The sequence below is a fragment of the Biomphalaria glabrata genome, chromosome 15 (genome assembly GCF_947242115.1).
Source record: "Biomphalaria glabrata chromosome 15, xgBioGlab47.1, whole genome shotgun sequence".
Classification (NCBI taxonomy): domain Eukaryota; kingdom Metazoa; phylum Mollusca; class Gastropoda; family Planorbidae; genus Biomphalaria; species Biomphalaria glabrata.
Window position 1 is genome coordinate 4,618,863 of NC_074725.1, and position 13,471 is coordinate 4,632,333.

Sequence of the window (13,471 nt, forward strand, 5' to 3'; positions counted from 1 at the left end):
ACAAGACAATGCAAGATAGCGACACAGTGTGTCATGTGCTGTGTAAACTGAATTTTGTCTGACCTGTGACCACACCTACACATGTCCACACTTTTACGAAAGCTGGGGGCGTGATTTGACCGGCCTTGCAACTTTTCTCAATATCTTTAATATTAAGTTCCGTTAATGTTTTTAAATGCCAGTTTCGTATCCTTATCTTATCTTATCTTATATAATACAGACGTTACTTCAAAAAAGAAGATGATTACGTCCTACGCGTCATGCATTTAGTCATGCATATTAACCAATGACTTAAATTCTGCCAAGTCACTGGTTTTCCTGGCTAGCTCAGGCAACCCATTCCATGCTCTAATAGTACTAGGGAAGAAGGAGTACTTGTACAAATTTGTCCTAGCCTATGGGACGAGGAATGTGCCTTTATCTTTGTGTCTTTCAGAGTATTTTATTAAATTTTGTTTTTGTATTTGAAGATTATGGTTCAGTGTTTTATGTATGATTGCTACTTTACTTTTGAGCCTTCTGTCCTGAAGGCTTTCTAAATTTAGTGATTTTACTAAAGGTGTTACTCTAGTCAAATGTGAATATTCGTTTGTTATGAATCTCACTGCTCTATTTTGTGTCTGTTCCAGTTTCTTAATGTTTTCTTGAGTTGAGGGGTCCCAAACGGAGGATGCATATTCTATTATTGGCCTAACCAAGGTTAAATAACATTTTAGTTTTATGTTCTTATTTGATTTATAGAAATTTCTTTTAATAAATCCTAATGCTTTGTTTGATTTTTTTGTAGTTTCATCAATATGTGGATTCCATGATAGTTTTTCATTTATTATAACACCTAGGTATTTTGCGTTTTTAGTCTGTGTTACTGGTTTGCCATGAATAAGATAAGTGGAATTAATTTGTTTTAGTTTTTTTTGTTACTTTTAACAACTGACATTTTTCTGGGTGGAAAGACATGCTCCAATTTGATTCCCATTTCTGTAATTCATCTAATTCTCTTTGTAAAATCGTCTGCAAATAATCTGACTTTTGTTCCTGAGGTAATGCAATTTGGTAAATCATTTATGTAAATTAAAAATAGTAGCAGAGTTTACTCATTAAATATAACCTGTTCGTTTAACACTAGTTACAGCAGTTACTATTGACTAAGTTGACCAGGTTTTGGTCGCAAGAAATGTTGAAATTTAAAATTACCATAGATCTAACTAGGAAGTGTGACCTGATGCTAGTATTAGGTGATAAGAACAGGGACACTTGTACTGGCAACTTACTGGCACGTTAGTCTGACGGTATTGGGTGGTGCCGAATTATATTGCAACCAATTATAGCCTCTACGTATGTAATTTACTGATGATTACAAAAAATACTTATTATTAAGGATTTAAAAAAAAAAGAAAATAAAACCAAATGGCTTAATGTTTACAAGCCTCAAAATAATATCAAACAATATGACGAATTAAATGAGCCACTGTGTCGTAGAAAGAAAATACTCTGCACATGCTAAAGGTCACGCTATAAAAGTAATATCTAATGATCTGATCAAGACTCGTGGAGAAAGAGGCACAGGTCCAGTCCACAGAGTGTTAAATACCTTCACAAAGCAGTTAAATAATCTCTCACCAATCGTCTAGGTGTCCCTCGAGTTCTTGCTGTTACTATAACACACTAAAATAACTCATTCGAATCACCAAACACAAACTTAATTTTATCACACACTGGCCACTTTCCTCGTTCAAACTTAAACACTTCCGGTCATTCTCTCATATATAGTTCGTCCATTATGGTTGGATGATGACCACTTTTATCATAGAAGGGGGGGGGTGAGGGCTTTCCACTGGGGGTTTTATGCCTCCTCATGTGACTCATACATTGCAACTGACAATACATGATTATACACACATACACACATTCTACAGTGACAGGAGCTAATTCTATTAGACAATAAAAGTCAAAATAATAATTACCAATTTCGTCACAAGAAGACTTTCATGCAATCTAAATAAAACTGTTGTTTTTTTTTGTATAGTTCTAGAACACTCCAAAGGGGAAATGTGGAATATGCAATAGACTATGTAAAGTATGTGGGACTTACCTCGAATTGTGGTGTATTTTTTTTTTTTTTTTTTGCTAGCAGGCGGAATAGGAGTTTTTTCCCTGCCGCTCCACGTGTTAACAAATGAGTTTGGAGCTGAAGGCAAGGAACATACTGCATAAATATGGAGACATTCTTTAAAAATACGAAAAACATGCACATATGTAACCCTGCCGGACCATGTAAAACAAAGGAGGTTTGGGCCACAAGTCCTTCATCAGCTACAAAACAAACAAAAATGACAAAAAAATTAACACAAAATAGGCTTAAGTTAACTTATCTGTCCGCTGTTGTTCTCTAACGAGGCATTAAAGAAATGAGCTACGCTGGTGTAAAAGCGCGGGAAATCGGAAAAGGGGGGGGGGCGAAGAAGTCAAGCAAAGATGAATGGTTAAGAGGGTAGTGTTAGTACCCATCGCAAATTAAATAAAAGTGTGTTGGTTGTTGATCACGTGAGGTTGGAGGGTGCCTGACATGTAAAAAAGTTTGTTTTCGATCTGCAGACGGCTGTTTTTAGCGGCCCCCGAAAGGGGAAAAGACGCTTTTAGTTTTGTGCGAAATGTCTGTCCGTCTGTCCCGTTTAGATCTCGTAAACTAGAAAAGATATTGAAAATCCGACATCACAATATTTTAGACCATTCAAAGTTCTGATGCAACGGCTACTTTTTTTTTTTCCTGAAAGCGAAAAATCTAATTTTTTAAATCAGTTATGCAAGCAGCTTTTTAAAGAGAAAAAGCTAATTAGTATGCATTATAAGTTAGACCTAATTTAAAACGAAAAGTAATCTTATAAACTTCATTTTCTTGAGCATTATTTAATCCTGTGTCATATTTTCAGTTTTCAGAATTCAAATAACAGACGAAGCCTTGTCAAAACAATTACATCTATTAAAGACCAGGAGAGGCTCGGTAAAGCGCTTATCTTCCGAACCGAGGGTCCCGGGTTCGAATCCTGGTGAAGACTATGATTTTCAACTTCTGAATCCTTGGGCGCCTCTGAGTCTACCCAGCTCTAATTAGTTGGGGAAAAGTAAAGGCGGTTGGTCGTTGTGCTGGCTACATGACACCCTCGTTAACCGTAGGCCACAAAACAGATGAACTTTACATCATCTGCCCTATAGACCACAAGGTCTGAAAGGGGAACTAATTAGGCCAGGTTCACATCTAACTTTGCATTCACTTGCACCTATCCCTTGATCTGCAGCACCATTGGGGCACTACACAAGATCTGTCAATCTTCTTTCTCCATTCTTATCTCTCATTTGTCTTTGATATAATTTCATTTGGATGTTCTTTCTGAAAATATTGAAGCCTGCCTGGGTGGACCACTTCGGGGGCCGATTTTAAGTTTGTGTTTCCACGCAAACTGTCTTTGTAACCTTGTTTTGTCATTGCATTGTTGTATAGCAGTGACGAAGAGGTCGGTGGTACCTCTATGATGTGTGTTATTCAAATGGATAGAGACGGGCTTAGTTGTAAAGTTGCGAATGTCTCTAAGGTGTTCTTGGAGTCGTGTGTTTAAGATAATGCCTTGTATTCCCAATATAGATCATTTGACACTATGGTCCCCTTCTCTCTCCCCCCCCCTCACCAGCCAACAAAAGTTAGTCCTTCGTGAACTCAATGATCTGTATTGGTAATCAATTATTTGGTGTGATATGGAATAAGGGACATAACTTGTAAATTATTGCTAGATATATTTTTAAGGACGGAGTTCTTCCCCTTTAGCTGAGCTCTGATTTTATTTTTTAAAGAATTATTTATTTTTTGCTTGTTTACCATCGCATCGTAATTTTCTCCCGCATACACTTTTGACTTAATTTAGAAAGAACCTCTTCATAATGAATCCCCGACACAAATACGCTCTCACATTTTGGACCGGTTAATTTTAGTGGTGTGTGTAGGGGGCCTAGTTGTTTGCTTCCCCCTTTCACGTCAACAACATTCATTTTCCCCTTTCTACAATCATCTTATCTTATCTTATCTTATCTTATATAAATATAATACAGACGTTACTTCAAAAAAAAAAAAAAGATGATTACGTCCTACGCGTCATGCATTTAGTCATACATATTAACCATCCATCCATCCATCCATCCCAGTGGCGATACAGCCCATGGAGGGCTCTCGCCTGCTTTAATACATCCTTCCATTCAGATCTGTCCTGGGCCTTTCGTCTCCACGCCCTAACCCCAAGCTGCTTCAGATCTGCTTCCACATCGTCAATCCATAGCATTCGGGGTCTGCCTTTGGGTCGCCTGCCTTTTGGTTTTTGCCTGTATACGATTTTCGCTCCTCTGTTGTCTGACATTCTTTCAAGGTGACCTGCCCAACGTAGTCTGTTCTTTTTTACATATATATATTAACCAATGACCTAAATTCTGCTAAGTCACTGTTTTTCCTGCCTAGCTCAGGCAACCCCATTCCAATGTCTAATATCACTAGGGAAGAAGCGGTATTTGCACAAATTTGTCCTAGCATATGGAACAAGGAATTTGTCATTATCTTTGTGTCTTTCTGAGTATTTTATTAAATTTTGTTTTTGTATTTAAAGATTATGGTTCAGTGTTTTATGTATAGTTGCTACTTTACTTTTTGAGCCTTCTGTCCTGAAGGCTTTCTAAATTTAGTGATTTTACTAAAGGTGTTACTCTAGTCAAATGTGAATATTCGTTTGTTATAAATCTCACTGCTCTATTTTGTGTCTGTTCCAGTTCTTTTGTATTATCTAGAGTTTAGGGATCCCAAACAGAGGATGCATATTCTATTATTGGCCTAATCATCGTGGTATTTAGGTCTCTACATAAAAAAAATCATTTGCTTTATAAAAATGCGATATTTGTGTGATAATTTTAATGCTTTATATATATATATACTGCGGCCTTTTGGGGCAAGACTAAAAATAAAATACAAATGTTTGATAGCAAAATTTTTCACAACTAGCAGTCGTCAGGTTGCGAATCAGTCAAAACCGATTCTTAGCAAGAGTCCAGGAGGTAAAAGGAAGCTATGTACGAAATTTCGTGAGTTGTATCAAACTTCGACGTTAGGGTTTGACGTGACTGTCTTTAATCAAACATCTATAGTGTCGTTCTTTTAAATGAGAGAGCAAAATAAAGTCGTTCTATACTTTCATCTCTGGGTGAATGATTCAAACGTACATCACCTGTTCAGTGACAGATTTTCACCACTTGTTCAAAGATGGCCGAATGATTCAAATGTTCAATAGTCGTCAAAACACTAATACTTTTCCCAGCTCTGGAACAAATCAATTTTTTGTTTTACTAACGTGATAATTTCCGTGATAAAAATTGTCTGTTCAATATTTGTGATTTTTTGTTTTACACTAAAACAGATACAAAGAGATACTATCACAATATATATGTTTTAACAGACTAAAGTTCACGCGTGGGTAGTTATTTAAAATATTTGTTGAGAACAACAATTTTACGAAATTTCTTTTCTGTGTGCTTGTCAAAAAAAAAAAAAATGTCAATAATTAAAATAAAATATTATAGAAGAAGGTAGAAGACGTCAATGAACAAGGAAAAATGGACGTCCAAAGAATGTTATCGTAAGTAGACGATAACCTAATTAAATATAGATTGAATTTCAAACATAGAAACATGAAAGTGTTTTGTTTTTTTTTGTTTTGTTTTGTTTTTGAAACATGAAATTAAAAAAGTACGCTTGGAGTAAAGTTTGAAAAGCATTGAATAAGACAAAAAAAAAAAAAAGAGTGACCGATTAAATATGTTTATTTGTTTGGTGTTTGAATAGCATACGCACACACGCACGCACGCACACACACACACACACACACGCGCATTTCCCTCACACATACATACATACATACATACACACACACACACACACACATACATACATACATACATACATACATACATACATACATACACACACACATACATACATACATACATACATACATACATACATACATACATACATACCCTCACACATACATACCCTCACACATACATACACACACACACACACACGCACATACCCTCACACATACATACACACACACACACACGCACATACCCTCACACAAACATACCCTCACACATACATACACACACATACATACCCTCACACATACATACCCTCACACATACATACCCTCACACATACATACCCTCACACATACATACCCTCACACATACATACCCTCACACATACATACCCTCACACATACATACCCTCACACATACATACACACACATACACACACACACGCACATACCCTCACACATACATACAATTTCAATATAAACCGTGCTTTACTTTCAGATATAGTGTTGCCTACATCATTTTTAAGCGTTGTAAAAAGCTCTTCATGGAGAAAGAATTGGAGATGCGGCAAGTTTCAGCTCAAGTAGCCAAGGGGTATGATTCCGGGGCGCTGAGCTTATTCTGAGCTTATTTCAGCTTCAGAAATTCTTTCTCCTGGCGTCTTTTTTTCTCGTAATAAGAAGAGAGAATAGTTTTAAGAGGCCAACATTAAAGTGTTTTCTTTTCGAGCGGACTTTTCATCCTAGTAAAAATAAAAGTTGAGAATCATATTAAGTCTAATAATAAAGAGGCAGCCCTGGTCAACAGTATCATGCGAGGACATTCCAGGTACATATAACACACGGACGTATGTAATGGGCGTGGTCTATTTATGATCATCTTCGTGGAAAGTAAGACTTCTCTGTGGCGGACCTTTATTTCACACCAAAAATCGTCTCTATAATGAACTGTAATAGTCGGAAGAAAGTCGACCATTCTGAGATAAGAAAAGCCAGAAGAATCAGACTAGCGGAGACGTTTAGTCAGGTTCTCTTTTAAAACGTTTTTACCCATATTGTTGCATACGCCTCTCGCGAAAACGGTCTACATTTGACCAAGTCTTATTAAAAGATGAACGACGTTTCTTACTTAAGATATTTTAATTTTTAAACATTGGTAATAAAGTCATTTTACTAATGTTACTAATATATTAATAACTACAATGAAAATAAATCCTTTTTTTTGTCGTCCCCCTCTCCCCCTTAGCTGTTGGTCGGTCTTTGGCTTGTAGCTTACAACTCAATGTAGATCTACATCTATAATCTTAAAATATTAATAACCTGCCCAGTGTGCGGCCGAACATTCCGGGCTCACATAGGTCCCACCAGCCACACGAAGAGGCACAAAACCCCAGTGCAAAGCCCTCAGCCCCCTAGATGACAAAGTGGTCATCATCGAACCACGATGGACGAACTATTATTACTAATATTACCTCTATAATCACCCAAAACTTTTCTACGCTTAACTAACGGCCATTTCTTAACATACAAGTGAACTGACTTTATAATGACTAGATCTGCTCGCAAGGCGGGGTATTCTACTAAACAATAATATTCATATGTAGTATGTAGATACTAAGAAGAAAAAAGAAACAAATGTGTTAACTGATCTGCTTCTGTAAGCGTCATTCAAAACAAATATTACAAACAATCCGCGAAAATTCAAGGTCAGAAAGGAGTAGGCGCCTATAGTGGGAATCTTTCGCTCAATTTTCTTTCATAAGTTTCCAAAATAACTTCCATGTAAGAATATCTTTTTTTTTCTTTTGTTGTTTTTACAGGATAATGGAATAATTTAGAATTAAAATATAACATTAAAATATTTAAATAATTTTTTAAATTAAACTAAAAATAATAATTTAAAAAAAAAGATAACCTTGGAATAATGATTTGGCCGCCCCCTAAATTCGGCCGCCTGCGTGCAATGCACACAGTGCACAATAGGTAGCGGCGGCCCTGCATACATACATACATACATACATATATATATTTATTTATTTATGTCTATGATCATACGTCATGATTTTTTTAATTTGTAAAAAAAAAACCCTTTAAAAACTAGAAACTAGAATACCATTGTTTACCCTTATTTCTTTGTTTCGTTGAAATTGTAAAAGTTTTTAAATATAGGAAAAAATACATAAAGGCGTAGGTGGCCTATTATTATTAGCATTTTCTGTGAATAAAAAAAATTGGTTGTTAAAATGAATCTTCCATTTTTTTTTCTTTTTTGTTTTAAGAATCATAAGGAAAAAAAATATTGTTGTTCGAATTGTCTGAACTCTTTTTTTTAAAGAGTCTCACAAACGAGTTGAAAAAAAAAAAAGCAAAATTAAACTTTATGACAAACTCACAAGGTCCTCGGGGCTAGCAAAGACCTTCCTTCAGGAAACATCACCAGAACAAAGAAGAAGAGGCAGACAAAGAAATGGGAAGACAACATAAAAGAATTGACGCGCCTTTCATCGAAAGAGATTTTATCCAAGACAAAAAAAAAATGAAATAAAAGTGGAATGGAGAATGACGGTCGACAGATCATGTGTGGTGCCCCAACGGTTCAACAGACTAAAATTCTATCTGATAAAATAGAACAAATATTGTGGCACCTTCAGTGAAGTCTAGTAGGGCGATCTCGTTGGTGGTTAGAAAGGCTTTTATCTAACTACCAGGCCTGGCCATAGGGCTCTTCACCCCTGTCCTGTCTGAGGGCTCTCAACGGTAGGCGGTCATATCGGTTGACTGGGCCAGACCGGGCCGTGCCGTGTACACAGCGCTCCGTCCCCGTTCCTGGGCCCCACTCGCTACAAGTGGCTGAGAACAGTGCTGACTGCGGGGAGCTTATATTCCTATACAGTAACCGCCACTGTTCCGTGCAGGGACCGCTACTCCAGCTACGGGTCACTAGATGTTGAAAGATTAGTCCCAAAAAAATGTCCATATTTATTTTCATTTTGCAAGTAAAATTGGTCAATGTTTATTTTTAGATTGCGGGTCTTTTCTTGATCATTAAAAAAAGTTCCCCTTTCAGACCTTGTGGTCTGAAGGGCAGATGATGTAAAGGTCATCTGTTTCTGTGGCCTACTGTTTCTGAGGGGGTCATGTGGCAAGCACAACGACCAACTGTCTTTAATTTTCCCCAATCAATATCAGGTAATCACTAAAGCTGGGTGGACTCAGAGGCGCCCAAAAATACCGAAATAAAAATCCCAGTCTTCACCAGGACTCAAACCGGGGACCGCCGGTTCGGAAGCCAGGCGCTTTACCACTCAGCCACCGCGCCTCCTTTCTTGATCATACCTTTCAATAATATCAATCCTGAAAGAGCACAAGTTTCTCTTTGCCTAAAATCCCAGAGGAGCAGAGGTGGCATAAGCTCACGAATAATGATTGGTATATCGTCACGTAAACTATTTGCAATTATCCAAGTTGATTGTGGAAAGATGTAAAGATATTTTAATTGCATTAACACGAACTATTCAAAAGTTGTTTAGAAGTATGCATTTTGATCTCTTTTTTTTTTCTTCTCTTTCAAATATTTGGATTATGTAAAAGTTTGTGAAATGACTGAACGAAAGTAAGAAAAGATTTTTAAAAATGAATTCCTTAATAAAAAATAAAAGATAAAACAACAAATTTGAGTGTTAATTTTCTTCCATGAAAGAATGCCCTTACTCGACCTTACTCGTGACAACGAAAAGATACAGAAACGAACTGTAATTAACCTGAAACTATAAGAAAGTAGAAACCTGTGAATCTAGTACACGTAGTTTAACAATCTTTTATTCGCAGATGAATAGAAGGCTCATATTATGAGCTACACCACCGAGTTTTCCAACGTGACCAAAGAGGCCAGTCCATGATATATACATTTACTCTCAAAAGTTAGCATTTGTAATCACAAGATGGCTGCATCTTTTTCAGTCTTTCCCCTACTTCTGGTGTGTAGATCCTCTGGGGTCTAGTACCTCTCACTAATGCTTGAGCTCCACATAGATCTATACTTTGTTTCTGTCTTTCAATTGTTGATTTGGTTCAGATTTGACCGGGAGAATACATATCCATGAATATCTATGAATATCTAGCTTATTAATTTTATTAAACAGTCGACTGGACTGCGAGAATCTAACTTCTAGATTCTAGCACTACTATCTCGATTCTACCCAGAGGCTAGAATAGAGAGATTCCTTCTTCACCGCGACCCTTCTATACCAGGGTCGCCCATCACCTACACAACCATTTAATCTGGGTCACGCCTCACTGAGCCACGCCGGTTTCGACTTCGCTAGAGATTCTGACGTATTTCTAAACTGTACCACCACTAACCATGAGCGGGCCGCCCGGTCAGCGTGCGTCTCCCTTGAAGAACGACGTGGTGAACTGGACCGTCCAGCGGAGTATTTCTTACTTTCTTTCCACGTGCAACGAATGTTGGCTAGTAAGTATCTGTACCATAGAGGAAACTTTCCTTGTCCGTGTTTACCTATCCCTTCCCCTCAACGGACGTTTCTACGAGGGTGTCACTTGCATACATACCATCTCTTACTGTCCACATCCGCCTAGATCAGTGATACCCTTACTCGACCTTACTCGTGACAACGAAAAGATACAGAAACGAACTGTAATTAACCTGAAACTATAAGAAAGTAGAAACCTGTGGATCTAGTACACGTAGTTTAACAATCTTTTATTCGGGGCACAAGGCAAGATTGATGTTCACATGTTGTTCCGTTTTTCTTTTATAAACAGCCACATATTCTTTATGGAACAAAATTGTCGGCTTTTTATAATGTTCAGTAAATAAGTAAAGATCCGTCCACTTTTCCTTGTAGATTGAACAGAGTCCCATTTCATAAACGCATAAATGTTAAAGGTCATGGTACCAATTCACTAGAGACAAATTAGAGCCCTAACGTAGGTAAAGATACATTTTATACATCGACGTTTTGACGTCCGGATGAAAGCACGAATTTGGCCCACGGGTCATATTTTGAACATCACTGGCCAAGATCACTTGACAATGTACGTTAGATACGTATAAAGTGGACAACGCACAACAAAAATAAGATTAATAAAATTATCTTATTTTATCTTAAAGAAATTTGCCAATGTTAATTTCAACTTGATAAAAACCATGCCGGTCGAAACACTAGTGTAGAAAAAATTCAAACATTTTTACCAGGAAGAAAAACTAAAAAAAAATTTTGGTAATGTGAATTTTCATTAATGGCAAAGCTTGAGAAATATGATTAACGATTTTTATCAAATCAATTAAAAGACAAAGTTTCTCGCCCAAAACTAATGAAACATTTCAAAAGATGGAAGAGAAGGGAAAGAGAGAAATAACAAGACACGAAAGAAAACATTTTTTTTTCAATCTTAAATAAATTTTAAATATCAGATTAAAAGTTGAGAGATAAGGGAGGGAATTGGAGGGGCTAAAGTTCAAAAAGGGGAATAATGCTTAAATATCGAATGATAAGAAAAGATTTTTAAAAACAATGACAATAATTTTAAAAAAACATGACTATGAACTGGACATTTTCTTCCGAACTATATCAGGACAAACTTAACGTTTTATTCATTTTGCACCGTTGCAAGTAAACAGTTGTTACATCTTTTGTCATTCACTTTTACACTTTTGCAAGTAAACAGTTGTTACATCTTTTCTCATTCACTTTTACACCTTTGCAAGTAAACAGTTGTTACATCTTTTCTCATTCACTTTTACAACTTTGCAAGTAAACAGTTGTTACATCTTTTCTCATTCACTTTTACACCTTTGCAAGTAAACAGTTGTTACATTTTTTTCTCATTCACTTTTACACCTTTGCAAGTAAACAGTTGTTACATCTTTTCTCATTCACTTTTGCACCGTTGCAAGTAAACAGTTGTTACATCTTTTCTCATTCACTTTTGCACCGTTGCAAGTAAACAGTTGTTACATCTTTTCTCATTCACTTTTGCACCGTTGCAAGTAAACAGTTGTTACATTTTTTCTCATTCACTTTTACACCTTTGCAAGTAAACAGTTGTTACATCTTTTCTCATTCACTTTTACACCTTTGCAAGTAAACAGTTGTTACATCTTTTCTGATTCACTTTTACACCTTTGCAAGTAAACAGTTGTTACATCTTTTCTCATTCACTTTTACACCTTTGCAAGTAAACAGTTGTTACATCTTTTCTCATTCACTTTTGCACCTTTGCAAGTAAACAGTTGTTACTTCTTTTCTCATTCACTTTTACACCTTTGCAATTAAACAGTTGTTACACCATTTCTCATTCCAGTATAAACAGGTCCGGATTTAACCTTTGGAACAATCACACATCACTTAGAGCCCCAAGAAATATTTAGCTCCGACATATTAATTTTAAAAGCTGCAATTGAATTACGTAGTTTAAGATAATTTTAAGAGTCAAAATAAGGTATTAGGTATTTATTAATGTTGAGATGTTATGTTCAAAACCAGTATGACGTCAACCAAAGACGGTATCTTATTTCAAGACCTTAATTACTTTAGCATCTTGGGATTGCCTGTGATTAATGTCATGAATACACAATCCAATTCGTCGACTTTTAACATATTTAATTTTATTATAAAGATTCTTTCAAGATTCTATTTTAGTGGAACTCTTGTCTTTAATCACTCTTTGGATTTCATTACCTGAACTAGCAAATGAAACGAGACCACTATATTAAAAGATCCTATTTTATCAAATAAAGACGTTACTTCAAAATAAGAAGATGATTACGTCCTCTCGTGTCCTGTCTATTCATACATGTTGACCAAAACCAATGACTCAAATTCTGCCAAGTCACTGGTTTTTCTGGCTGGCTCAGGCAACCAATTTCATGCTCCAATAGCACGGGTCAGATGCCTACGCCGGATATTAGGAATTAGGTGGCCAGAAAAGATAACTACTATCGATTTGTGGGAGAGAACTAGACAAAAGCCCATTGCCCATCACAAAACGAAAATGGAGCTGGATAGGACACACCCTGCGAAAACCAGCTACCAATGTTGCAAGGCAGGCACTTGACTGGAACCGACAAGGAAAGAGGAAAGTGGGCAGACCCAAGCAAACCTGGAAGAGGTCAGTCATCAGTGAAGCTGAGGATACTGGAATGACATGGGAGCAGATGAAGAAAGCTGCTCAGAACCGACTTCGGTGAAGAGGTGTGGTTGCGGCCCTATGCTCCCCTGGGGGTGCACAGGATTAAGTTAGTAATAGCACGGGTCTACTCCCCTCCCCTGTACTGCCATAGGAAAAGTCTGCTGTTCAAGGTTTTATAGCTACCAGTCTTGTTACACTGCAGGCCTATTCCCGTTTTGATCACGGAGCTATGGATTATGTAGTTTGTACATCATTTCAGAGCACTCGGTTGTTGCGTTTAGAAATAATTAATGACATGTCAATGGAATAAAAACAACTAAGGCCTGGGCCAACAAAAAACTTCGCCTGAAGACCAAGATCCACCTTGTCCATACAATCATTGCTACAACGGCCACCATTGCTGGCA